Source organism: Herpailurus yagouaroundi, unplaced genomic scaffold (genome assembly GCF_014898765.1).
Source record: "Herpailurus yagouaroundi ecotype Mexico unplaced genomic scaffold, PumYag 67428, whole genome shotgun sequence".
Taxonomy (NCBI): Eukaryota; Metazoa; Chordata; class Mammalia; order Carnivora; family Felidae; genus Herpailurus; species Herpailurus yagouaroundi.
In genome coordinates this window covers 474,670-502,372 of record NW_024420241.1, presented here as the reverse complement: position 1 = coordinate 502,372, position 27,703 = coordinate 474,670, and the positions used below count along the sequence as shown (strand labels likewise).

The window sequence follows — 27,703 nt, the reverse complement described above, 5'->3', positions numbered from 1 at the left end:
CGTCCTACCAGAAGTAGTCTACAGATTTAATGCAATCACTATTAAAATACCAAAAGCATTTTTCACAGAACTAGAACAAATAATCTCAAAATTATGGAACCACAAGAGACCCTTATTGGCCAAAGACATTTGAAACAGAAGAATAATTTATGTGTGTGGGCACATCACAATCCCAAATTTAAAGATATGCTACAAAAGTGTAATAATCAAAAAAATATGGTACTGGCACAAAAACGGACATATAGATCAAGACAAACCATAAGAGGCTCTTAAAATACAGAGAACAAATGTAAGGTTGCTAGAGGGGTGGTGGGTGGGAGGATCGGCTAAATAGGTGATGGGTATTAAAGAGGGCACTTGCTGGGATGAACACAGGGTGTTATATATAAGTGATGAACCACTAAATTCAACTCCTGAAACCATTTTTACACTATATGTTAACTAACTTGGATGTAAATTTTAAAAATATATTTAAAAATATCAATCAATCAATCAATCAGTATTAAAAAAATAAAACAGGATAGAGAGCCCAGAAATAAACCCATGATTATATGATCAATTAATCTTCAACAAAGGAGGAAAGAACATGCAATGGGAAAAGTACAGTCTTCTTCACAAATGGTGTTGTGAAAACTGGATGGCTACATGCAAAACAACAAAACTAGATCACTTTCTTACATAATACACAAAAATAAATTCACAGTGGATCAAGGCCTGACATGTGAGACCCCAAATCATAAAAATTGTACAAATGAGCACAGGCAGTTGATTCTCTGACACTGGCCCTATCAAGATTTTTCTAGATATATTGGGCGCCTGGGTGGCGCAGTCGGTTAAGCATCCAACTTCAGCTCAGGTCACGATCTCGCGGTCCGTGAGTTTGAGCCCCGCGTCGGGCTCTGGGCTGATGGCTCAGAGCCTGGAGCCTGCTTCCGATTCTGTGTCTCCCTCTCTCTCTGCCCCTCCCCCATTCATGCTCTGTCTCTCTCTGTCTCAAAAATAAATAAACGTTAAAAAAATAAAAAAAAAAGATTTTTCTAGATATATAGCCCAAGGCAAAGAAACAAAAGAAAGAAATTTATTGGAAATACAACAAAATAAAAATCTGTACAAGAAAGGAAAAAAAAATCAACAAAACTAAAATACACCATACTGAATGAGAAAAGATAGTTGCAAATGACATATCCAATAAAGGGTTAGTATCAAAAATATATAAAGAAATAAAATAAATCATCACCCAAAAACAAATAATTCACTTTAATAATGGGGAGAAGACAAGAAAAGACATTTCTCCAAAGACATCCAGATGGTCAACAGACACATGAAAAAAAGCTCAACATCACTCATCATCAGGGAAATACAAATCAAAACTACAATAAGATATGACTTCAAACTGGTCAAAATGTGTAAAATCAACAACAGAAGAAACAAGTATTGGGAAGGATGTGGAGAAAAAGGAACTTTCTTGCACTGTTTTTGGGAATGTAAACTGGTAAAACCACTGTGGAAAACAGTATGAAGTTTCCTCAGAAAGTGCAAAATAGATCTACTCTATGATCCAGTAATCCCTAAAAAAGACAAAAACACTAATCCAGAGCGATATATGTAGCCATATATTCATAGCAGCATTATTTACAATAGCTAAATTATGGAAACAGCTCAAGTGTCCATAAATAGATGTATAGTTAAAAATTGGTTCTATATATACATATATGTGATTTAATATTATTCTGCCATAAAAAAGAATGAAAACTTGCCATTTGCAATGTCGTGGGTGGAACTAGTGTGTATAATGTTAAGCGAATTAAATCAGTCACAGAAAGACAACATATGATTTCACTTATATGTTGAATTTCAGAATCAAGACAAATGACTAAAGGAAAAAAAAGTGTGAGAGAGAGACAAACCAAGAAACAGACTCTTAACTGTAAACAGAAAACTGATGGTTACCACAAGAGACATGGGTATAAGGATGGATGAAATAGAGGATGGAGATTAAGGAATGCCCTTGTCATGATGAGCACTGGGTGTTGTATGGAATTGTTGACTTTGTTGACCCACTATATTGTACACCTGAAACTAATGTAACACTGTATGTTAACTATAGTTGAATTGAAATAAAATGGAAGCTATGAAACTGAACACACACACACACACACATACACACACACACACACAAATAATTCAATTAAAAAATACAGAAAAACATGAATAGACATTTCTTTAAAAAAAGACATCCAGATGGCTAACAGACATATGAAAAGACCCTGAACATCACTCATCATGAGGAGAATGGAAATCAAAACTGCAATGAGTTATCATCTCACACCTGTCAGAATGGCTAAAATCAACAACACAGGAAACAACTGTTGGCAAATATGTGGAGAAAAAGGAACACTTGTGAACTGTTGGTGGGAATGCAAACTGGCGTGGCCACTCTGAAATACAGTATGGAGGTTCCATTGAAAAAAATTAAAAATAGGACTACCCTATGATCTAATAATTGCACTACTGGGTATTTACTCAAAGGTCATGAAAACACTAATTTGAACAGCTATATGCATCCCTATGTTTAGTACAGCAATATTTAGAATAGCCAAATTGTGGAATCAGCTCAAGGGTCCACTGATAGATTTTTGGATAAAAAGATACACACACACACACACACACACACACACACACATGCAAACGCACACCCACACACACTGGAATATTACTCAACCATAAAAATAATAAATTCTTAAAAATTTGGAAGAAGACATGAATAGACATTTCCCCAAAGAAGACATATAGATGGCTAACAGACACATGAAAAGATGCTCAATATCACTAATCCTCAGGGGAATAAATTAAAACTATGATGAGATACCAGTTCATACCTGTCGGAATGGCTAAGATTAACAACACAAGAAACAACAGGTGTTGGTGAGGATGTGGAGAAAGGCCAACCCTCTTACACTGTTGGTGGGAATGCAAAGTGGTTCAGCCACTCTGGAAAACAGTATGGAAGTTCATCAACAAATTAAAAGTAGAACTATCCCATGACCCAGCAATTGCACTACTAGGTATTTACCAAAGGGTACAAAAATAGCTATTTCTGGGTCACCTGGGTGGCTCAGGCAGTTAAGCTCCCAACTCTTGATTTTATCTCAGGTTATGATCTCATGGTTTGTGAGTTCGAGCCCCACAATATCATTGTGGAACCCACTTGAGATTCTCTTTCTCCCTGTCTCTCTGCCCCTCCCCGTTCATGCTCTTTTTCTCAAAATAAGCTTAAAAAATAGTGATATGAAGGGGCACATCACCCCAATGTTTATAGCAACATTATCAATTATAGGCAAATTATGGAAGAAGCCTAAATGTCCATTGACTGATGAATGGATAAAAAGATGTAGCATATACATACAATGAAATATTACTCAACCATAAAAAAAAGTCTTGCCATTTGCAACGATGTGGATGAAGCTAGAGAGTATATTGCCAAGTGAAATAAGTCAGGCAGAGAAAGGAAAATACCTTATGATTCCAGTTTTGTGTGGAATTTAAGAAACAAAACAGATGAACATGGGGGGAAAGAGAGAAGCAATCCATACAACAGACTCTTAAATATAGAGAACAAACTGATGGTTCCTGGAGGGGAGGCAGACAGGGGGATGGGTTAAAAGGGTGATGCATATTAAGGAGGGCGCTTGTGATGAGTACTGTGTGTTGTATGCAAGTAATGAATCACTAAATTCTACACCTGAAACTAAAAATTATAAAAAAATTAAAAAAAAACATAAGTGTAGATGTGGAAAAAAATCTTGTTTTTTGCAATGACATGGATAGATCTAAGAGAGTATAATGCTTAGTTATTTAGAGAAAGACAAATACCACATTATTTTACTCATATGCGGAATATAAGAAACACAAAAAAAGGAATAAAGAAACTGTAGAGAACAAATTGATGGTTTACCAGAGTGGAAGTGGGTGGAGGGATGGGTGAAATAAGTGAAGGGGATTAAGAGTACATTTATCATGATGAGCACTGAGTAATGTATAGAATTGTTGAATCACTACATTGTGCACTTGTAACTAATGTGGCACCGTATACTGGAATTTTTCTTTCAAAAGAACTTAAACAACTCAACACCAAACAAACAACTTTATTAGAGCATGAGTGGTGAACCAGAATGCACATTTTTCCAAAGAAGGAATATACTTTGCCAACAGACACAAGCAAAGATGTTCAACATCACTCATCATCAGGGAAATGCATATCAAAACCACAGTGAGATAACCACAACCTTACACCTGTCAGAACAGCTAAAAAGAAAAACACAAGAGACAACAAGTGCTGAAGGGATGTTGAGAAAAAAGAATGAGTGCACTATTTTGGGGATGTAAATTGGTACAGCGACTGTTGAAAGTAGAGGTTTTTCAAAAAAATTAAACATAGAAGTACCATATAACCCAGTAATTTCACCACTGGGTATTTACCCAAGGAAAATGAAAAGACTAATTTGTAAAGATACAGACCACACTTCTAATTCTAGTTCTCTTGCTATTTCCACCATATCATCAGCTACTTCCTTTAATGAAAATTTGAACCCCTCAAAGTCACCCATGAGACTTGGAATCAATTCTTTCAAATTACTGTTACTGACATTTGGACCTTTTCCCATGAGTCAAATGTCCTTAACTGCATGTAGATTGGTGAATCCTTTAAAGTAGTTTTTCAATTTTCTTTGCCCATGTTCATCAGAGGAATCTATACTATGACAGTTATAGACTTACAAAATATATTTCATAAATAATAAAACTTGAAATTTAAAGTTGCTCTTTAATCCATGAGCTGCAGAATAGATGTATTAATAGGCATGAAAACGACATTCTTCTCATTGTACATCTTTATCAGACCTCTTGGGTAATCAGGTGCATTGTCAATGAACAATAACATTTTGAAAAGAATCTTTAGTTCTTTATGGTAGGCCTCAACAGTGGGCTTAAAATATTCAGTAAACCATGTCATAAATAGATATGGTCTCATCCAGGCCCTGTTGCTCCATTTGTAGAGCACAAGCAGAGTATATTTAGCATAATTCTTAATGGTCCTAGGATTTTCAGGATGGTTAATGAGCATTAGCTTTATCTTAAAAATCATCAGCTGTGTTAGTTACTAACAAGAGAACCAGCCTGGTTTTTATAGCTTTGAAGCCTGGCATTGACTTCTCCTTTCTTGCTATGAAAGTCCTAGATGGCATTCCAATATATAATGCTGTTTTTCTTCATTGAAAATCTGTTGTTTGGTGAAGCCATCTTCATTAATTATTTTATCTAGATGTTCTGAATAATTTACTGCAGTTTCTACACCAGTACTTGCTGCTTCACCTTGTAGTTTGATGTTATAGAGACAGCTTCTTTCCTTAAAACATATGGACCAACCTCTGCCAGCTTCAAACTTTTCTTCTGCAACTTCTTCATCTTCTTCAGCCTTCACAGAGTTGAGGAGAGTTAGGGTCTTTCTCTGGATTGGCTTTTAGCTTAAGGGACTGTTGCAGCTTGTTTTATCTTCTATCCAGACCATTAAACATTTCTCCATATCATCAACGAGGCTATTTTTAAAATTATTTTTTGTGTATTCACTGGAGTAGACCTTTTAACTTTTTAAAGAATTTTCCCTTTGCATTCACAATTTGGCTAAACTGATGCAAAAGGCTGGGCTTTTTGCCTATCTCAGCTTTTAACACGCCTTCTTTGCTAAGATTAATTATTTCTAGCTTTTGATTTAAAGTGAGTGATATGCAACTCCTCTTTAACTTGAACATTTAGAAGTCATTGTAGGGTTATTAATTGGCTTACTTTCAATATTGATGTTTCTCAGGGAATAGGGAGGTCCTGGGAGAGGGGGACAAGGAAATAATTGGCTATTGGAATAGTCAGAACATTCACATTTATCAATTAAGTTTACACATATGAGCACAGTTCATGGTGCCCCGAAAGAATTACCATACTAACATCAAGACCATTGAGGACAGATCACCATAACAAATATAATAATGATGAAAAAGTTTGAAATATTGCAGGAATTACCAAAATGTGACACAGAGACATGAAGTAAACAAATGCTGTTGTAAAATATGGTGACATCTGGTAGACTTGCTTGACGTAGGATTGCCACAAAACTTCAAATTGTAAAAAACACGTTATTGCAAAGCTTGATTAAGCAAAATGAAATAAAATGAGGTATTCCTGTACTTTGGTAGAGGATCAGGCCATCTGGACGTGATTGTTTATCTAAATGCCTGGTGATCTGGCTAAGTTTTGTCTCATTGTATGTGTGTGGTTCTAGGGTGTTTTCATTTACTATCAAATATGAATGAATATATTTGTCCTTATCATTTCCATACAGTACAGAACAACACTTGGATACATTCCAGACTGTTGTTGTCTGACTCACAGTCTTAGGAAAGTTTTTCCCAACAAAGATAATTATAAACTTTGCAGGAAATATTGTTGAGGATCTTGTTCTTTCATCCATGAAGAGATTTTTAGTATCATTATCATTTCCTTTTGACTGTTTATTTTGCTTATGTTTCTTCCATTCCATTTGTTTAAAAAAATCTCTATAGTGGACTCTTCATAGCTTGGATTTTTGATTAATAATCAGTTTTTTCACTTTATAGCATTCTTAATTATTGCCTTTATTTTGTTAATTCTATACTTAAAAGATTAAACAATCAGTAATACCAACCATTTATACTTTTATTCTTTATATTGTAGGTATTTCTTTTAGATACTTTCTTCATCTCAACTTGATGCTACTAAATTTTTTTCAAGAGAGTAAAGGTAGATGGTAACTTTTAAATATTTTTAATTGAGGTGTTTTTGACACATTACTTGAAAATTTAGTATGTACAACATGTTAATTTGAACATTGATATATTGTAATATTATTGCCATTGTAGTAATAAGTAGTATGTTTATCACATTACATAATGATTATTTTTTGATTTTTTGATTTATTATTTTAATGATTTATTGCCTAAGTTTTCTCTCTCTCTCTCTCTCTCTCGAGAGAGAGAGAGCATGAGCAGGGGAGGGACAGAGAGAGGGGAATAAAATACCTTAAGCAGTCTCTACGCTGACATTGGCTGACAGCAGCAAGCCTCAAACTCATGAATTGGTAGATCATGACCTGAACCGCAGTCAGACGCTCAACTGACTGAGCCATCCAGGTGCCCCTGGTTCTTTCTTTTTAGAGGTTGGAATCAAACTTCCAGTCTGTTAGGATGCTTGATGATTATAATGGAGTATTGTATATATTCACTATACTGTGCATTATATCTCTACTACTTGTTACAATTTGTACCCTTAAGCAACATGTGGCTTATCCTCCCACCACCAATCTCTGCTAACAACCATTTACTTTCTGGTTTTACAAGTTTGACTTTTTCAGATTTGATGTGTAAGTGATATCACATATTGCTTCTCTTTCTCTGTCTGACATACGTCATTTAGCTTAATATATTCTAGGTTCATCCATTTTGTCAGAAATGGCAGGATATCCTTCTCTCTCATGGCTGAATTATATCCCATAATATGAATGTATATATATGTATGTATGTGTACATATGTACACACACACACACTACATTTTCTTCATTCATTGATGGGCACTTAGGTTAATTCTATTTTTTGACTACTGGGAATAATGCTATAATAAACAATAAATATGAGAGTGCATATATCTCTTTGACATCATGTTTTCATATTCTTTGGGTAAATACCAAGAAGTTAGATTGCTGGAAAAATATAGTGGTTCTATTTTTTTCTTCAGCATATTCAGTATTTTAATTTTTGAAGTACAAATGGATTTGGAGTATAGTGTTCCATGTCTTGATGAAATTAGATTGAGATAACAATAAGCAAAATACAAAAGTCAATTCTTCTCTGTGTCAGGAATGAATAAATGAAACTTAAAACAAAACAGCATTTATAAAAAAACAAAATCCTTACTTACAAATCTAACAAAAGTAAGTACAAATGTATATCCAGAAAACTATGAAACACTGTGGAAAGCTGTTAAGGAAAATCTATATAATTGGAGATATATTTCACATTTTTATCAATAGCCTCCTACTACTATCCTCCTGCTATCAATAGCTTCGCTATGGATAAGATGTCAGCCTTTCTTAACTTTTTATGATTATGATTATTATTTGTAATATTTTTGTTGAAGTACAGTTGACTCACAATATTATGTTAGTTTATGGTGTACTAGTTATTTGATAAATCTGTATGTTATGCTATGCTCACAAGTGTAGCTATCATCTGTTACCATACAATGATCTTACAATAGCATTTACTACATTATCCATACTGTATCTATTGTCACTTTGGCTCAATAATTACATAACTGAAAGCCTGTATCTCACATTCCCTTTCACCAAGTTTGTCCATTCTCTCATCTCTCTCCCTTCTGGCAAAGATCTGTTTGTTCTCTGTAGTTATTGGTCTGTTTATGATTCTTGTATGTTTTCTTTTCCAGATTCTATTATATAAGTTAAAATAGATGGAATGTGTTTTTCTTTGATTATTTCACTTAGCATAATACCCCCTAGGTCATCTATATTGTTGCAAAAGGCATGATTTCATCTTTATTTTTAATGACTGTTTAGTATTCCATTGCTTATATATACCATATTTTCCTTTTACATTCATGTATTGATGGGCAGATAGGTTCCTTACATACATTGGCTATTGTAAATTATACTGCACTAAGCATAGATGTGCATATACTTTTTAAAGTACCATTTTCATTTTCTTTTGGTAAATACTCAGTAGTGGAATTATTGGATCATGTGGTAATTCTATTTTTAATTTTTTTTTAAATTTTTTTTCAACGTTTATTTATTTTTGGGACAGAGAGAGACAGAGCATGAACGGGGGAGGGGCAGAGAGAGAGGGAGACACAGAATTGGAAACAGGCTCCAGGCTCTGAGCCATCAGCCCAGAGCCGGACGTGGGGCTTGAACTCACAGACCGCGAGATCGTGACCTGGCTGAAGTCGGACGCTTAACCGACTGCGCCACCCAGGCGCCCCAACTATTTTTAATTTTTTTGAGGAACCACCATATTGTTATCCACAGTGGCTGCACCTATTTGTATTCCCACAAATAATGCACAAGGGTTTCTTTTTCTCCACATCCTCCACATTTTAGTTTTTCTGACAGGTGGGAGGTGATATCTCATTACTGTTATGATTTACATTTCCCTGATTATTAATGATATTAAGCAACTTTAAATGTGTCTGTCGGCTATCTGTATGTCTTCATTGAAAAAAAAAGTTTATTCATGTTCTTTGCCCATCTTTTAATTGGAGTATTTTTTTTTTTTTTTGCTGTTGATTTGCCAAAGTTCCTTATATATTTTGTGCATTAACCTCCTGTCAGATACATTATTTGCAGGTATCCTGTCCCATTAAATAGGTTGACTTTTACTTTTGTTGACGGTTCTTCTCATTGAGTGAAAGCTTTTTGTTTTGATGTAGTCCCAATAATTTAATTTTGCTTTTGTTTCCCTTGCCAGAGGGGACATATCTAGAAAAATGTTTGCATGGCTGATGTCAAAGAGATTACTTATTATGTTTTCTTCTAGGAAATTTATTGTTTCAGGTTTCACATTTAGGTATTTAATCCATTTTGAGTTTATTTTTGTGTGAGGTGTAAGAAATTTTTCAGTTTTATTCTCTTGCATAGAGCTGTCCAGTTTTCCCAACATCATTTGTTGAAAAGACTGGCTTTTACTATCAACAATAGCCAAATTATTAACAAAGCCTAAATGTCCATCAATTGAATGGATAAGGCTGACGTGAAATATATAGTGAAATATTACTCAGCCATCCAAAGAATGAAATCTTGCCATTTGCAATGACATGGGTGGTGTTAGAGTATTATGCTAAGCGAAATAATCCAGTCAGAGAAAGACAAATACCATATGATTTTACTCATATGTAGAATTTAAGAAACAAAACAGATAAGGAGCAGCTGGGTGTCTCAGTCAGTTGAGCACCCAACTCTTCACTTTGACTCAGGTCTTGATCCCAGGGTTGTGGGATTGAGCCATGCATTTGGCTCCATGCTGAGCATGAAGACTGCTTTGGATATTCTCTCTCTCTCTCTCCCCTCCCCCACAACTTTCACTTGCTAGTACACTTTCTCAAAAAGAAAGAAAGACAAGAAGAGAGAGAGAGAACAGATGGACATAGGGGAAGGGAAGGAAAAATAAAATAAGATAAAAACAGAGAAGGAGGCAAACCACAAAAAACTCTTAAACATAGAGAACAAATTGAGAGTTGCTGGAGGGGAGGTGGGTGAAGGGATGGGCTAAATGGGTGATGGACATTAAGAAGGGCACTTGTTGTGAAGAGCACTGGTTGTTACATGTAATTGATGAATCCCTAAATTGTACTCCTGAAACCAATACTATACCATATGTTAACTAACTTGAATTTAAATAAAACATTGGAAGAAAATAAAAAGATAATGAATGCAAATAAGTATAAGAATATGTTCAAATCATTAATCATTAGATAAATGCAATTAAAACCACAATGGCATGGTATTATTAGAATGACTAAAATTAAAAAAAAAAAGAGTACACCAAAAAATGAGCATGTTAGCAAGGATGTAAAGAAACTAGACTCATACATACACTCCTGGTGAGAACATAAATTGATACAACCACATTGGAAAAAAAAAAAATTTGACAGTGTCTTAAAAAGTTAAACATAGAACTACTATATGAACCAGTCATTCCACTCTTAGTTTTTAACCAAGAGAAAGGAAAGCATATGTTCATACAAAAATTTGTATACAAATATTCATAGCAGCTTTATTTGTAAAACTTCAAATAACCCAAATGTTTATATACAAGTGAGTGAATAAACAAACTGTAAAATATCCATACAGTGGAATACTACTCATCAGTAGTCTGGAAAGCATAAGGAAAAATGTGCTAAGGATCAGAGGACCTATATCCCAGTTCAAGCTCACCAGTTTGGAGTTTTATGACACGGAATAAGTCACTTAACCTTTCACAGCCTCACTTTTGTCATTTAGGTAATGAAGGAAATAATATTTACCTTGTTTATTTCATATGTTGGTTTTAAAATTCAATTGATGTAAATGTATGTAATATTTTGGTAAACTGTAATTTGTATGTCATTTTTTTAAATTGAAGTATATTTTACAGACAATGTTATACTAGTTTAAGGTGTACAACATATTGATTTTACAGTTATATACATTAAGCTATGCTCAACACAATAACTGTATTTACCATTTATCACCATTCAACAATATTACAATACTATTGCCTATATTCCCTATGCTGTACTTTTTATCCCTTTGATTTATTTATTTTATAACTGGAAGCTTGTGCTTCTTAATCTCCTTCACCTATTTTGCTCATCCCCCTCAATCCCATCCCTTCTGGGAACCACCAGTTGGTTTGCTGTGTTTATGATTCCATTTGTTTTTATGGTGGGCTGTTTTTTGTTTTTAGAATCCACATATAAGTAAAATTATGTTTCTCTGACTTATTACAGTTAGCACATTATTTCCTTTTTTTATTGAACTTATGAAAATATTTTTTCTGAAATTTTATTTTTCTTCTAATGTTTTGTCATATTAAAGACTATATAGTGTGAGAGCTCCTTTAAATCTTAAGTAATAATTGATAAATTTTGACATTCTTAGAAATTTGATTTATGTTGACTAAAAGGTGGTAAGACTATCATGACTATTTACATTTTAGCACAACAATATTTATACTCAGTCTGAATTCTATTGCTTTGCTTCTGGACTCCAATAAGAGATTTGGGACACGAAAATATCCAATCCATCTGTTACTTTTACTTTGCCAAACTCAAATAAAGTCTTCTGATTGGAGCATATTTTTATTATGAGAAAACATGATTATTACTTACACATGCAAGTTTGGCTTCTAAATTGTGCAGATTTATTCTCTATGTTTGGTTTAATGAATTTCTTAATGCAATGTTTGTGTAAGAAAACAAAACAAAGCCATAAAAAGCTTATTCCCTCAAAATATATGAAAGTAACTCAATCATTGGACTAGTACATATCATTACACTACTTAATAGTCTCAATTTGTGTCTGTTTGGTTCTTATTGGCTTAACATACATTAATGATTTAGTACATATGAACTGTGTATTGCAGTGATATCTTCCTTGGTATAAAATTACACACACACACACACACACACACACACACACACATATATATATATTTACATATATATATTTACATATATATAATTATATATATGAATATGAAAGAGATAACATAAGTACCATACATACTAGTACATACTATACATACTATGTACATACTATACCTACTACTTTCTCTTGCTCTAGAAAATACATATTAGAGCAAAAGCAAGGTGTTTTTTTCCCATTAGAGGAACAAATGTTTTTAATTTAACAGATGTACAAAAGGAGATGATTCTTCTTTCCAACTGGTAGAAATAGAAGAAAAGTTATCTGGCTTGGATTCTTTTTCTAATACAGACTTCTTTCTTCCTTGTGCTGGTCATGTGTTGTGATAGGTATCCCTTTAGCTTGATCATGGAATTTAGAAAATTCTTAGATTCCTATTGTATATGAAGTTGTTCTTTGCTATTGCAAGTTCATGTTTATTTTAATATGCTTCTCTCTCTCTTTCTCTCTATTTTTTCCAGACCATGGTAAAGTTCAGATTTTTTGGAAAGCTATCAAATACTGACACATTTCTTAACTTTCTTCACTCTCTACTATATTCTAGCAATATTTTACTCTGAGAGAGACATATGGTTAATAGTACCAATTGTGCTCTTCTTACTCCCCTACAAGGAAGTAGTCTAAACAGCCAAGTTGTGAGATACTGCTGCTTCTTTTAAGGACCATAGTTTCATAGGTGGCACTTGGAAAGAGAGATAATGACCACCTTTCTCCTTCATCCTGGGCACACAGGAAGGTAGGTGAGTAGCAGTTCTTTCAAGACATATATCCACATTTGCATCATTGTGTGAATAATTTTATCTGCTGCTTCAAAACATTGCCTCTTATCCTGCTTGCCTATAATAATCAAAGAAACAGCTGCTATTCAGTGATGAAGACAAAAAGAAAATTTTGAAAGGTCAGAAAAGTGCTTTCTTTATGGAAGATCTTATAAGCTATTTATCAGCTATTTTTGGAACATTTACTATATGTGAAACTTAGCACAGGGGACTTAGGTATGAATAAGACTTACCTTGTCCTTAAGAAGTTTAGTATAGCAGAATGAATGCCACTGAGAACACTCTTGTTAATGCCCTTTTAGACTCCAGAAGCAGATTGTGAGCCTTTTCTTGGTTGCCCACAAATGTAGTATTATTTCATCTATAAAACTGTAGAATCAGAAGGGAACCTTTTAGGAACATATGTGGATAAGCAAGGCTTAACCTTTTATCATGGTATCTGTGGCAACAAGAAGCTACAACTAACAACATATTTGCTGGTATGACCAACTTATATGCCAGTGGGAATACATTTCTCCACAAATTGGTGATGCCAGGTTGAGCATTAAGTAACCTCAATATCCTGATAACATATCATGGGTATCAGCTCCAAAGCAGCATTTCATTCTTGAACATGTTTCACATCTTAGAGAGAGTCATGGGTTTCTTCACATAAAGTCATATGCCATGTCCTTGAAATTAATATACATCTAAATGAAATCTGGAATATATTTTTTGATGATTTCATGTTACATATTGCCAGTTACTCCTGTCTTGCATTTTTTAAGAACTTTAAACAAATTTTCATTAACAGAGATTGTCACATAATTGTATATTTTTCTACTTTGTGCACAATTATGCTTGCTTTCCACAAAAAGTTTTCTTAACTTTTCACTGGTGATGGCAATCACTAAAATCTTAATTTTAACAAAATAGTACTAAAAATGCTTCAGTGATTTAAGTTGAAATCAATGCACTTGTTACATGTCTCTTGCACTCAGTTATCAGGAATGGACAAATGTATTTTTATTCAAAAAATACAAAATAAATGATTTGTGGGCACTAACAATGGCAGCAGTAAACCATTATACATTGTTAACTGAAACCAGTAACTGATGGTTATAGTGATTTTCTTAAACATCAGCCAGAATTTTCTTCAGTCATTTCTTTCAACTGACTTCTCTGAAGTTATTGGTGAGGATCACTGCCTTGAACCTACTCTCACAGTTTATTAATAAAACACTACTACAGGACTTGGAACATACCACCTTCCATTCCACCCATTCCACCATTCTAGGGTCTTTGTCTTTAGGAATTTCAGTGACTACAACTTCTGCTGTAATTAATAGAGAGGCCACCCCAGCAGCATCCAATAAAGTGTTCTTACAATCTTAGTTGGATGCATGATTCCTTTTCCACCATATTCACAAAATCTCCAAGAATATCATCATACCCAGCTTTGGAAAAATGTTGCATAATTTTCTCAATTATTAGTGATCCTTAAACACCTGCATTATTGGCAATGGTCGTTGCAAGAATTTTAATTTTCTTTTAATAATTTAGATAACAGTTGTTTAATCTTCAGGAGCTGTTATTTGATCCAAGGCTGGAATTCATGAAAACAGGGCATGGCCCCCTCCCAGAACAATGCCTTTCAACAGCAGCTCATGGAGCAATGAAAGCATCTGTAACACTTTCTTTTTTTTCACTTCAACATTACTTGTCCCACCAACCTTCATCCCAGTTACTTCATCTGAAAGTTTTGCCAAGAGTTCATTGAGTTTTTCCTTTGCGTGTTCACTAGTTGTGATACTTAACCTTTTGATGGTTTCTTGAATATGTTTTTCAAAATGCTTGTCACATTTTCCTTTCAAGATCATGGCATTATCTTCATCACAATGAGCTCCCAACTTTTCCTAAGTCGTGAGATTGAATATTTTCAGGATTTAGTGTCAATCCTTCTTCTCCAAACACTGCACGAGTAACAATAGCCATCACTTAAAACTGATTCTTTTTTTCTATTGTCACCAAAACCTAGAGCTTTGACTGGTACAACCTGAAGACCAACATTTAACCTATTCAAATGAGTGTACTCAGAGCTTCTCCATCAACATCTTCAGCAATTATGGCTTATGGTGAGCATGGGCAGTTTCAAGAGCAGGTACAATGTACTGGATTCTGTAACTTTTCTTTTCACTCAGTAGAACATAAGAATCTTGGAATTCACATTTCTGACCTTTTGATGTATTAATGAAGTATGGAGAAATAAAATCTCAGTCAAAAATCATGCCTTCAATAGTTTATAATTCATTATTTAATGTTTTTCCATTCCTTACTTCCTTACTGTGATGATCCCCTTCCTTCCAACCTTTTTCATTACATCATAAATGATGTTGCACATATTTGTCTCCATTTGCAGAAATTGTAGCAATCTGAGAAATTTATTCAGGTGTTGTCACAGGTTTAGACTGCTTCTTAACTTCAGCAATTATAGCATCAACAGCTAACACAACACCTCTCTTGATTTCCACAGGATTAGCAACTTTGTTAATCTTCTCAAAGCCTTCCTTGGCAATAGAGTGCCAGTACAGTAGCAATTAGTGGTGACATCACCAGCCTCTTCATTTGTGTTACTGGAAACATCTTGAACAAGTTTAGTGCCAATATTTTCATATTTATCTCTTAAGCCAATGGAATTTGCAACAGTCACCCCATCTTTTGTTACTTTAGGTCTTCCCCAATTCTGTTGAATAGTCACTGATTTTCCATTTGGCCCCATTGTAACGGCTACAGCTAAAACTTTTGAAGCAATAAATCTTGGACATCTACACCAAATTTAACTTCTCTGGCATAATTTCAAATGAGATGAGGAGTCAGTGCCTTAGACACTGGATTAATTTTTAAAAGGACAGCAAGTAATCAAAACATTTCCATGGGGCAATGGCAGGGCATGCCAGTGGTCAGGCAAGCTGTCAGAGGCGAATGAAGGAGAGATTTCTTGTTATTGTGACTTTTAACTGATTTTTTTCACCTATCCAGTATCATTGACTCAGACACCTTATTCATATGGTAATCAAATTTTCCAAGACATTCTTAATTTCAAGGCTTATCTCCTATTATCCTTTCAAGTCATCAGAGTGTCCCATAAGTTGCAGTTCTTTCAAAATCTTACATCTTTTGGATTGCACCTGGTACCAAGAAGCAACACAAAACCCTTATTTATCATATATTATGATCGGATTTAAAGTTTGAAAAGTGTAGTCACAATACTACTAAAAGTAATATTCAGGGAATGAAAAAAAAACAACAAAGCTAGTAATTGGGGGATAATGCTAAGGACTTCCACAAACCTTTGTTAGGCCATACTTTGCTCCTGGACCATGGTTTAATGCTCTAACTTCTAGTTGGGAAATATGTTTTAAGCAACTTAAAATTATAAAATAATTAGTTATTAGTATAATAATTTATCATTTAAAATTTTTAAAAGAGATTATTTATTCATTTATTTTGAAGTGAGGTAGAAGGGAATGAATACAAGGTTCAAGGCTAGTTTTATCCAAGTATTTTTCTTATTTCTGTCAACTTTGTAAACCACATGTCTGACTTTTTAGTTAATATGACTGCGAGTGAACTAAAAGAAAAATCTCGGTGAAAATATACATTTCAAGTCTTTAGAAAATTAATATTTGTTCTAAATTGTGACCCTTTAAAATTTATAAAGTTACTTTGTTTTGCATAGATCAATAAGAGGGAATAGTCATGCGTAATCTGTAAATTGTACATAGGGTCTATCTGGAAACAGTATGCTGTTTAAAATTTATAAAGTTACTTTGTTTTGCATAGATCAATAAGAGGGAATAGTCATGCGTAATCTGTAAATTGTACATAGGGTCTATCTGGAAACAGTATGCTACTTAGTGAAAAGTCTAGATGAAGTAGTTCTTAAATTCACTATTCATTTGTGTTTTTCTTTTTTAAATGTATGTGTGCGTGTGTGTGCATGTGCACACACATAATTTGGCTACAGTTCTTTAGATTATACTCTTATCCATAGTCACAAAATAAGTTGTTTTAAGCTTATGGAAAATCCTGAGTCTGTCTATCTATCTATCTATGACTAAAAAGATGCTATTCCTCAGATTACCACAATTGTTGAAAAGAACTACCAACTTTTGAGATCCAAATCTTTTGCTCACCTGACTGTAGTACTGAACTTTAAATTGGTAAAATGTGTTTCAGAGAGTGATTTATTAAATTCTCAGCATAGGTTTGCCTTCTGCTTATGCAACTCTATTGGAATCTCCCATTCCATGGCTTTGGATTCTTTTGACAATTCTGCCTCAGCAACAGAGGATAAAAGCCATGATGTGATGGATAAGCCACACAATTAAGAAATACAGATGTGGACTACAGATCTCCAAAGAACTGAGCTTGTTAAGACTATGTGACAGATATTGGAAATGTCTAAGATATTAAGAGGTAGGTACTTTAGTAGTTATTGCTGTTGAGGGCTGTGTGTGTGTGTCTGTGTGTGTTAGAAAGGGTAGACCAATGTAAGAATATTGTCATGATCTATATAATATGCAAAGTTTAGGCTACTTTTATAAGAAAGTTAAGTTTTCTTTCATAAAAGCTGAGCTATTGAAGTGGTAGTGAAAACCTGAAGAACATAGCTAATGAGAGTATCTTCTTAGGTTGAAAAAAATTAGGCTTCTTAACCAGAATAAGGCTAGAAGGGGGTAATAAAAAATAACTCATTAATTGAGACTTACTAATTAAGTACCAAAACGTGGGGTACCCCATTTAATCCTCACAAAACCTATGATGTACATACTATTATCATCTTCATTTTACAGACAGAAAACAGTCTTAAACAGCTTACATGACTTGTTCAAGTCCATGATCCTTGTTCAGGACTGTGTTTTATTTTCTTTCTTATTTATATATGAAATTTATTGTCAAATACAGGACTGTGTTTTAGATCCACATCTGTCTGACTTCTAATCCTGTATTTATAGAGGACTAAATATCTAAAATAAAACCATAACTATATAATTTCGTGGTTTTCTTATGAAGAAATAAACTTCTACTTCACTTTAATTTTCTGAGGGATGTTTTCACATAGTATATTCAGAAAATTCCTCAGCAATTAGAATATATGCAACTGAAGAAGAACCAGTGCTAGAGGAAGGAGCAACCATTCTCAGCAATGAAATAGCTGTGGTTCTGACATTTTTCTTTTTTGCTTCTGCATTTTTCTCAAATAGTATGAAAATAGGAACCAAATTGCATAAAACAGGTATATCCTTGGTAAGTGTAAGCCTTTTGTAGAATCTTTTTAATTTATTTAGCTAAAGCAACAAATTAAAATTAATCAAATTAATCAATTTATTCCAACTGATTGTAGACTCATGTCACATATTTTTGGATATTTGATCAGTCTAAAGAATCTAAGCCTCTTTTATTTTTATAATTTAGAAATGTTTAGGTAGGTTCAAAGAAAGGTGGAAATATTTATTTTTATTAACTTATATCATTTAAAAGTTGTTCCACATTAGGTTTAAGCTTATAATTACATTTTTTAATTTATGAATTTATTTTGAGAAAGAGATCATGTGTGAACTGGGGAAGGGCAGAGGGAAAAGGAGAGAGAGAAAGAATCCCAAGCAGGCTCCACACTCTTAGCAAAGAGCCAGACGTGAGGCTTAATCCCCAAAACTGTGAGAGAACTGAGCCAAAATCAAGAGTCAGACACTTAACTGACTGAGCCACTCAGGCACCCCAATTACATCTTTGTTAACATTTTTTTATAATTCACTAAGTAAATTCTTGGCAAACTGTGGTATGGCACAAAATTGGAAAATTTTGGTGACCAAAATTATTGGCAACTGTGGTATAATGGCAAGATCTTTTGATTTGTAATCAAGAAACTGCGTTGAAATTTTAGCTCTGCTTCTTATTTACAATGTAAATTTGGATAATTCATTTACTTTCTCTGACCCTCAGTTTTCTATTTATTGAGTTTTAAATTTTACCTCTAGTATAGTTAACATACAGTGTTACATTAGTTTCACGTGTACAGTATAGTGATTCAGCAATTCTGTACATTACTCAGTGCTCACCATGGTAAGTGTACTCTTTAATTCCCATCACTTATTTCACTTATCCACTTCCATCTCCCCTCTGGTAACCATCATTTTGTCCTCTATAGTGAAGGGTCTGTTTTTTGGTTTCTCTCTCTCTTTCTCTCTCTCTCTAACTTTGACCATTTGTTTTGTTTTTTAAATTCCACATATAAGTGAAATTGTATGGTATTTTTCTTTCTATGACTGACTTATATTGATTAGCATTATACTCCCTAGCTCCATCCATGTTGTTGCAAATGGAAAGATTGGCAAGATTTTATTCTTTTTTTATGACTGAGTAATAATCCATGATATATATATATATATATATATATATATATATATATCATATCTCACATCTTCATTATCCATTCATCCGTCTGAGCCTTTTTTTCTCAGCTATAATATGAGGATAATAATTCTTATCTCATATAGTTGTTGTGTGAACAACTTGAGATAATACCTGGAAATGTACTTTGTAGAAAATAAAAATTTTTATCACAATGTGAGAGGAAAAGGAATCAAATGAACACTAAGGAAACACCACTGTGCTAGTTGGTAACTTATTTTCTTTTTGTTACTTCCAGCAAGACCAAGGTCTGGATATCCCATATTCCTGTGAAAGAGTGCATGCTTTCACACCGAGTCACATTTTCTGAATCTCTTACCTATTGCCTTAGGAGCTATGCAGTAGTTGACAACATACTAGCAGGAAGGTAAACATGTATGGAAGAAATGCTTCCTAGGTTATTTCTTCATGTAAACTAACTTATCTTCATGGAGGAGCCAGGGTAATGAAAGGTAAGTTTGGGATGAACAGTAATTTTATAACGAAAACCAAAAGGACCATTATAATGAGGCATTGTGGTAGAGTAGGAAAGGCACTAGATAAGAAAGGTGACCAGAGTTCCAATCCTGGTTTTACTACCATTAATTGCATAACCTAAGGCAAATCCCTTTTCTCTCTTGGTCTCAAGCATCCTCTCTATACAGTGATGTGAGGTGGACTATATTATCTCCAATATCTACTCCACCATTGATATTCTGTAACACCAATTTTAATTATAGTTAAAATATTCAAATTGTATAGACTTTATGAAGCTATTTTACGTGCCAAATGGAAAAAAATTGAAAAAAAATATTTCTGTATTGTATATAACAATCATTCATTTGTATTAATTTGTAAATAAATTACATTAAAAAAGAATTTTTTAAGTATAATTAAAGCAGTACTTTATATTTTCAAAGTATCTTAACGTTTAATATTTCACTTGACTCTCAAAATAATGGCATTTTATCATTTATCAGTGCATAATAAATTAAGAAACTGAGGCTCAGGTCAGAAGGGAGAGGCATGATATGTTCAAAGTACTGAGTGGGAAAAATCTACAGCCAAGAATACTTTGTCAGCAAGGCAATCCTTCAAAATAGAAAGAGAGTTTCGAAGACAAACAAAAACTAAAGGAGTACATGACCACGAAACCAAACCTACAAGAAATATTAAAGGAGATTTGTTGAGTATGAAAAACACTAGAAAGGAGCAGAAAATAATCCAGAAACAATGACAAAACAAACAATAAAATGGCACTAAATTCATCTGTCAATAATTACTGAGTGTAAATGAAGTAAATGCTCCAATAAAAAGATGTAGAGTATCAGAATGGATAAAAAAATCTATATACTACCTAAAAGAGACTAATTTTAGATCTAAAGACACCTATAGATTGAAAGTGAGTGGATGAAGAAACATTTACCATGAAAATGGACATCAAAAGAAAATTGGAGTAGCAAAACTTACAACACGCAAACTAGTGTTCAAAACAAAGACTATAACAAGAGATGAAGAAAGAACTATATATAATAATAAAGGGGCCCATCCAAGAAGAAAATATAACAATTATAAATATTTATGCCACCAACTTGGAACAACCCAAATATATAAAACAATTAACAAACATAAGGAACTCATTGATAATAATGCAATAATAGTAGGGGACTTATCATCCCATTAATATCAATGGACATATCATATAAGCAGAAAATCAACAACGAAACAATGGCTTTGAGTGACACACTGGAATAAATGGGCTTAAAAGATGTGCTCAGAACAATTCATCTTAAAGCAACAGAATATACATTATTTTCAAGTGCACATGCAACAGTCTCCTGAATAGATCACATACTAGGTCACAAATCAGGCTTAGCAAGTGCAAAAAGAATGAGATCATACCATGCATATTTTCTGACCACAATGCTGTGAAATGTAAAGTCAAACACAAGAAAATAGTTGAAAAACCACAAATACATGGATATTAAATAACATCCAACTAAAAATATAAATGAGTCAACCAGGAAATTAAATAAATAAAAAGTAAATGGAAACTAATGAAAATGAAAACATGATGGTCTAAAATTTCTGGGATGCAGCAAAGGCAGTCATAAGAGGGAAGTATGTAGAAAAACAGTCCCACCTCAAGAAGGAAGAAAAATCTCAAGTAAAAAAAATGTAACCTTACACATTAAAAGAACAACAAATGGAGGCTAAAGCCAACAGAAGGAAGCAAATAATAAAGTTTACAACATAAATATATTATATAGAAGTAAAAAATAAAAACATGTCGATGAAACTAGGAGCTGGTTCCTTGAAAAACTTAATAAAATTTATAAACTCATAGCCAGACTTAAAAAGAAAAGAGAAAGGACCCAAAATAAATAAATCACAAATGAGGGAGTAGAGATTACAACCAACACCACAGAAATACAATTATAAAAGAATATTATGAAAGACTATATATCAAAAAAATTGAGAAATCTAAAAGAAATGTATCAATTCCTAGAAATATGTAAACCACCAAAACATAAACAGAAAGAAAGAGAATACTTGAACATACCCATAATCAGCAAAAAATTGAAACACTAATGAAAAAAAATCCTAACAAACAAAAGTCCAGGGCCACATGACTTCAGAGGGGAATTCTACAAAACATTTAAAGACGAGTTAATACCTTTTCTCCTCAAGCTGTTCCAAAAAATAGAAATGAAAAAAAAAATGTCTAAGCTACTCTGAGGCCACCATTACCTTTATTCCAAAACCAAAGCCAGATTAATAAGAGAATGTCAGGCTAACATCCCTGATGAACATGGACGAAATTTATTCTAAAAAGAAAAAGTATGGAAAAATCGATTTCTACAGTACATTAAAAGAATTGCTCACCACAATCATGTGGAATTTATTCCAGGGTTGCAAGTGTGGTTCAATACTCATAAATCAACCAACATGATACACCGCATTAATAAAGGAAAGGATAAGAACAATGTAATCCTCTCAATAGATGAAGAAAAAGCATTTGACAAAGTACAGCATCCATTCATGATTTAAAAAAAATCAACATAGTAAGGATAGAGAAAACATACCTCAACATCATAAAGGCCATATACAAAAGGCCCACAATTAATATCACCTCAGTGGGGGAAAACTGAGATTTTCCTCTAGGGTCAGGAACAAGACAGGGGAGTCCACTTTCACCACTGTGAGACCAAGGAGGTAAAAGATCTGTATTCTGAAAACTATAAATCTCTTATGAAAGAAATTGAATATGAGACAAAAAAAATGAAAAACTTTCCATGCTCATGGACTGGAAGTACAAATATTGTTAAAATGTCAATCTTACCCAAAGCAATCTATACATTTAATGCAATCCATATCAAAATACCAACAGCATTTTTCACAAAGCTAGAACAAGCAATCCTAAAATATGTGTGGAACAAGAAAAGACCCCAAATAGTCAAAGCAATCTTGAAAATGAAAAACAAAGGTAGAGGCTTCCAGACTTCAAGTTATACTACAAAGCTTTAGTGACCAAGACTGTATGGTGCTGACATAAAAACAGACAGATCAAAGGAACAGAATAGAAAACCCAGAAATTGGATCACCTTAGTGGCTCAGTCAGTTAAACATCTGACTCTTGATTTCTGCTCTAGTTATGATCTCACGGTTCATGAGTTTGAGCCCTGCATTGGGCTCTTCCCTGACAGTCAGAGCCTGGTTAGGATTCTCTCTCTCTTTTCTATCTGAACCTCCCCTGCTCACGTGCTGTCTCTTGCCCTCTCTCAAAATAAACAAATAAACATTTAGAAAGAAGAGAAAACCCCAAAATAACTTTGACTAATCTTTGACAAAATAGGAAGAATGAAAGTGTACCACTTTCTAACAGCATGCACAAAAATAAATTCAAAGTGGATTAAAGATCATGGAGCACCTGACTCGCTCAGTCAGTGAAGCATGTGCCTCTTGGTCTTCGGGTCATGAGTATGATCCCTACATTGGGTGTAGAGATTACTTAAAAATAAAATCTTTATGTATTTTTAAATTTTTAAAAATGTTTTAATTATTTTTGAGAGAGAGCCAGGGTGTGAGCAGGGGAAAGGAAGAGACAGAGGGAGACACAGAATCTGAAGCAAGCTATAGGCTCTGAGCTGTCAGCACAGAGTCCAATGTGGGACTCAAACCCATGAACCATGAGATCATGACCTGAGCTGAAGTCAGTCGCTTAACTGATTAAGGCACCTAGGCGCCCCCCCCAAATAAATATTTTTAAAAAATGAATGAAAGACCTAAATGTGAGACAGGATACCATCAGAGTCAGAGAAGAAAATACAGGCAATAACCTGTTTGACATAAGCCATAACAATATCTTACTAGACTTGTCTCCTGAGGGAAGAGAAACAAAAGCACAAATGAACTATTGGGACTTCATCAAGATAAAAAGATTCTGCACAGTGAAGGAAACAATCAACAAAACTAAAAGGGAACTGACAGAATGGAAAAAGATATTTGCAAATGACATTAAGGGTGAGTATCCAGAATCTACAAAGAAATTCTCAATCTGTACACCTGAAAAACAAATAATCTAGTTTACACTTGATCTTAGCCAAAAGGCCGAGAAGCGATCAAATAATCTAGTTTAAAAAATGAGTAGAAGACATGAATAGACATTTTTTTCAAAGAAGACGTATAGATGAGTAACACACACATGAAAAGATGTTCAACATTACCCATCATCAAAGAAATACAAATCAAATTTACAATGAGATACCACCTCACACCTGTCAGAATGTCTAAAAATAACAACACAGGGAACAACAGATGTCAGCGAGGATGCAGACAAAAGGGAATCCTGTTACACTGTTAGGAATGCAAAGTGTTGCAGCAACTCTGGAAAACAGTATGGCCATTTCTCAAAAACTTAAAAAATAAAACTACACTAGGATCCAGTAACTGCACTGCAAGATGTTTACCTAAAGGATACAAAATAATTATTTGAATTGACACATGCACCCTGATGTTTATAGCAGCATTACAAATAGCCAAATTATGGAAAGAGCCTGAATGTCCATTGACAGATGAACTGATGAATAGATAAAGAAGACGTGGTGTGTGTGTGTGTGTGTGTGTGTGTGTGTGTGTGTGTATAAAACTCAGCCAACAAACGGAATAAACTCTTGCCATTGCAACAATGCAGATAGAGCTAGAGAGTATTATGCTAATGTCAGTCAGAGAAAGACAAATACCACACACTTTCACTCATATGTAAAATTAAGAAAGATATCAGATGAACATGGGGGAAAAAGTGAGAAGCAAACCATAATGTAGATTCTCAACTATAGAGAACACACTGAAGTTTGCTGTAGGTAATGTGGGTAAGGGGGTTGGTTAAATGGTTAATGGGGATTAAAGATGGCATTTGTTGTGGTGAACACTGGGTATTGTATGTAAGTGATGAATCAATAAATCTTACACATGAAACTAATATTACACTGTATGTGTACTAACTGGAATTTAAATAGAGACTTTTGAAAAAGAAAAAAAAAGAAACTGAGGCTCAACATTTTATAATAAATTAAGAATTTCAAAATAATTTTTTAATTGAGGGCTCAAAAATTAGTACAAAGTCACATAGCTATTACATGATAGAACCAGAAATCCAACTTTGCACTGTGTGTCTCTAAGTCCAATATTTTTCTCACTATACCAAACTGCTTAGTTGATTTTATCCAGTCTTAGAGTATGTGTAACACATATCAAAAATAAATCTAATAAAAATAATTAGTGAGAGTGGAGGATGGCCACAGAGTAAGAGGACCCTAGGCTTGCCTATCCCACTGACAGCATTATATAACTATCAAATCATCCTAAATGACCCAGAAATAGACCTGAATACTGAAAGAACAAACCCCACAAGGAAAGGGAGACAAGAAAACACATCAGAGAAGGTAAGAAGTGAAGAGACAAGTTTTAGGGTAGAAATGCATTGTGAGTGCTGTGGAGGGGAGGTGACTATGGTCCCAGAGAAGGGTGAGAGAGAGGAGCACATAGAGGAATCCACAAGGATAATGTTTCCCCAAAACCATTGGCTTGGAAAATTAGAGGAGCTGAATTTCATGAGCTCTTGCAACCAGCAAGGCTTAAAGCATGGAGTCTTAAAGGTCAGCTGTTAGGATAAGGTCCTGGTTTGGGTAGAGCCCAGAGGCTGTTCCTGGAGAGAAGGCAGGCCCAGGATCAGACAGCATGGAAACAGTGATCTGAAAAATGCCTGATTTTTCACTCTTCTTGGAGCACATCCTTGAAAATCAGTGTTCATGGAGATGACTCTTGGGGAAAAAAAGAGCTGGCCTGTTCCATTGCCCTCGACTGCACCTTAGCACTGACACAGAGCCACCTGTGGGAAGAAGTAAAGACCAACACTGGGTGCCTAACTTGCATGTACCAGGCCCCTTCTTCAGAAGACCAGCACAAACCCTGCCCACACCACATCTCTTGACCAAAGAGTTCTGCAGGGCCTCAGTTCTGCTGGAGGTGGTGTACATCTCATTTCAAAGCTGACAAGATAACACCTAGTTAAAATTCACCATATTCAGGTCAATTGCCAAATGCTACCCACAGCAACCAAAGTGAGCCTCTGCAGATGACTGACCTAAAGGACAGAGCAGCCAAAACACAGCAGAAGAGCACATGGTGCACATACCAGAACACTCCCTGAAGTGCCAGGCCATGGGCACTACATGACCCATGACCTCTTCTTCATAAAGCCATTACTTGCAGAAGCAAGAGATATAACTGGCTTTTCTAACACAAAGAAGAAGGCAGAGACTTAGACAAAGTTATGGAGGAATTCATCCTAAACAAAATAACAAGATAAGGCCATGGCTAGAGATTTAAGTGAAACAGGTATAAGCAACATGCCTGATGGAAAATTTAAAGCAATAATCATAAGTGTACTCACTGGGCTTGAGAACAAAATAGAAGAAATCAGTGAGACCCTTACCACAGAGATACAAGTGTTAAAAATAATCAATCAAAAAGAAACAGTGCAATAAACCACATTGGAAACATGCTTGATCCAATGAACAGCAGGCTAGAAGAAACACAAGAATGAATTAATGACTTAGAAGACAAAGTAGAGGAAAGTATGAAGATGAACAAAAGAGAATGGGAAGAATTATGGAACATAAGAATAGACTTAAGTAATTCATTGACTCCATCAAATGTAATAACATTCATATTATAGGAGTCTTAGAAGAAGAGAGAAAAGGAGGAAGAAAGTTTATTTGAAAAGAGAATAAAAGAAAACACCCTTAATCTGGGGAAGGAAACAGACATCCAGACTGAGGAGGCACAGAGAACTCCCTTCAAAATCAACAGAGGCAGGCCAACACCAAGATATAGTGTAATTACTTTGGCAAGAAATAGTGATAAAGAAAAATTCTCAAAAGCAGAAAGACAAAAGAAGTCCTTAACTTACAAGTGAAGACGCAAGAGGCTAGCTACAGATTTCACCAAAGGAATTTAGGAAGCCAGAAGGGAGTGGCATGATATATTCAAAGTGCTGAATGGGAAAAATCTGCAGCCACAATCACAATACAAGGAGAGATAAAGAGTTTCCCAGAAATTTAAATGTAAAGTAGTTTGTGACCATTAAATCGGCCCTCCAGGGAATATTAAAAGGGACTTGTTGAGTGAAAAGGAGAGACCTAAAGTGACAAAGACAAGAAAGGATCAGAGAAAATCTCTAGAAACAATGACAAAACAAGTAATAAAGTGGCAATAAATGCATTTCTATCAATACTTACTTTGAATGTAAATGGACTAAAATTCCCAGTCAAAAGACATAGGGTGTCAGAATGGATAAAAAAGAAGACTGATCTATATGTTGCCTACCAGAGACTCATTTTTGACTTAAAGACACCTGAAGATTGAAAGTGAGAAGATGGGGAAACATTTATCATGCACATGGATGTCAAAAGGAAGCTAAAGTGGCAACACTTCTATCGGACAAACTAGACTTTAAAACAAAGAGTCTAACAAGAAACAAAGAACAGCACTATATAATCATAAAAAGGACAATCCAACAAGAAAATCTAACAATTTTAAATATGTATGCACCCAACATGAAGGCACCCAAATATATAAAACAATTAAAAACACCTCAAGGAACTAATCAATAATAATACAATAATGGTAGAGGACTTTAAC

General features: G+C 34.3%; 1 protein-coding gene and 2 pseudogenes across 2 annotated transcripts in view; 1 reads left to right on the top strand and 2 right to left on the bottom strand.

Moving 5' to 3' along the window:
- Positions 1-27,703, top strand: part of ZC3H12B (zinc finger CCCH-type containing 12B) — a 341,768-nt gene that overhangs the window by 184,984 nt on the left and 129,081 nt on the right. Inside the window, exon 1 of one of the 2 annotated variants that reach the window (XM_040467323.1) lies at positions 17,292-17,524. The exons of the other annotated variant lie outside the window; for it this stretch is intronic. The gene's annotated coding sequence lies outside the window, so the exon portion shown is untranslated. Of the gene's footprint in view, positions 1-17,291; positions 17,525-27,703 lie in introns of those variants that run through there. 2 annotated transcript variants of the gene reach the window in all.
- Positions 14,124-15,973, bottom strand: LOC121024995 (60 kDa heat shock protein, mitochondrial-like; annotated as a pseudogene).
- On the bottom strand, positions 23,976-24,121 carry LOC121025001 (uncharacterized; annotated as a pseudogene).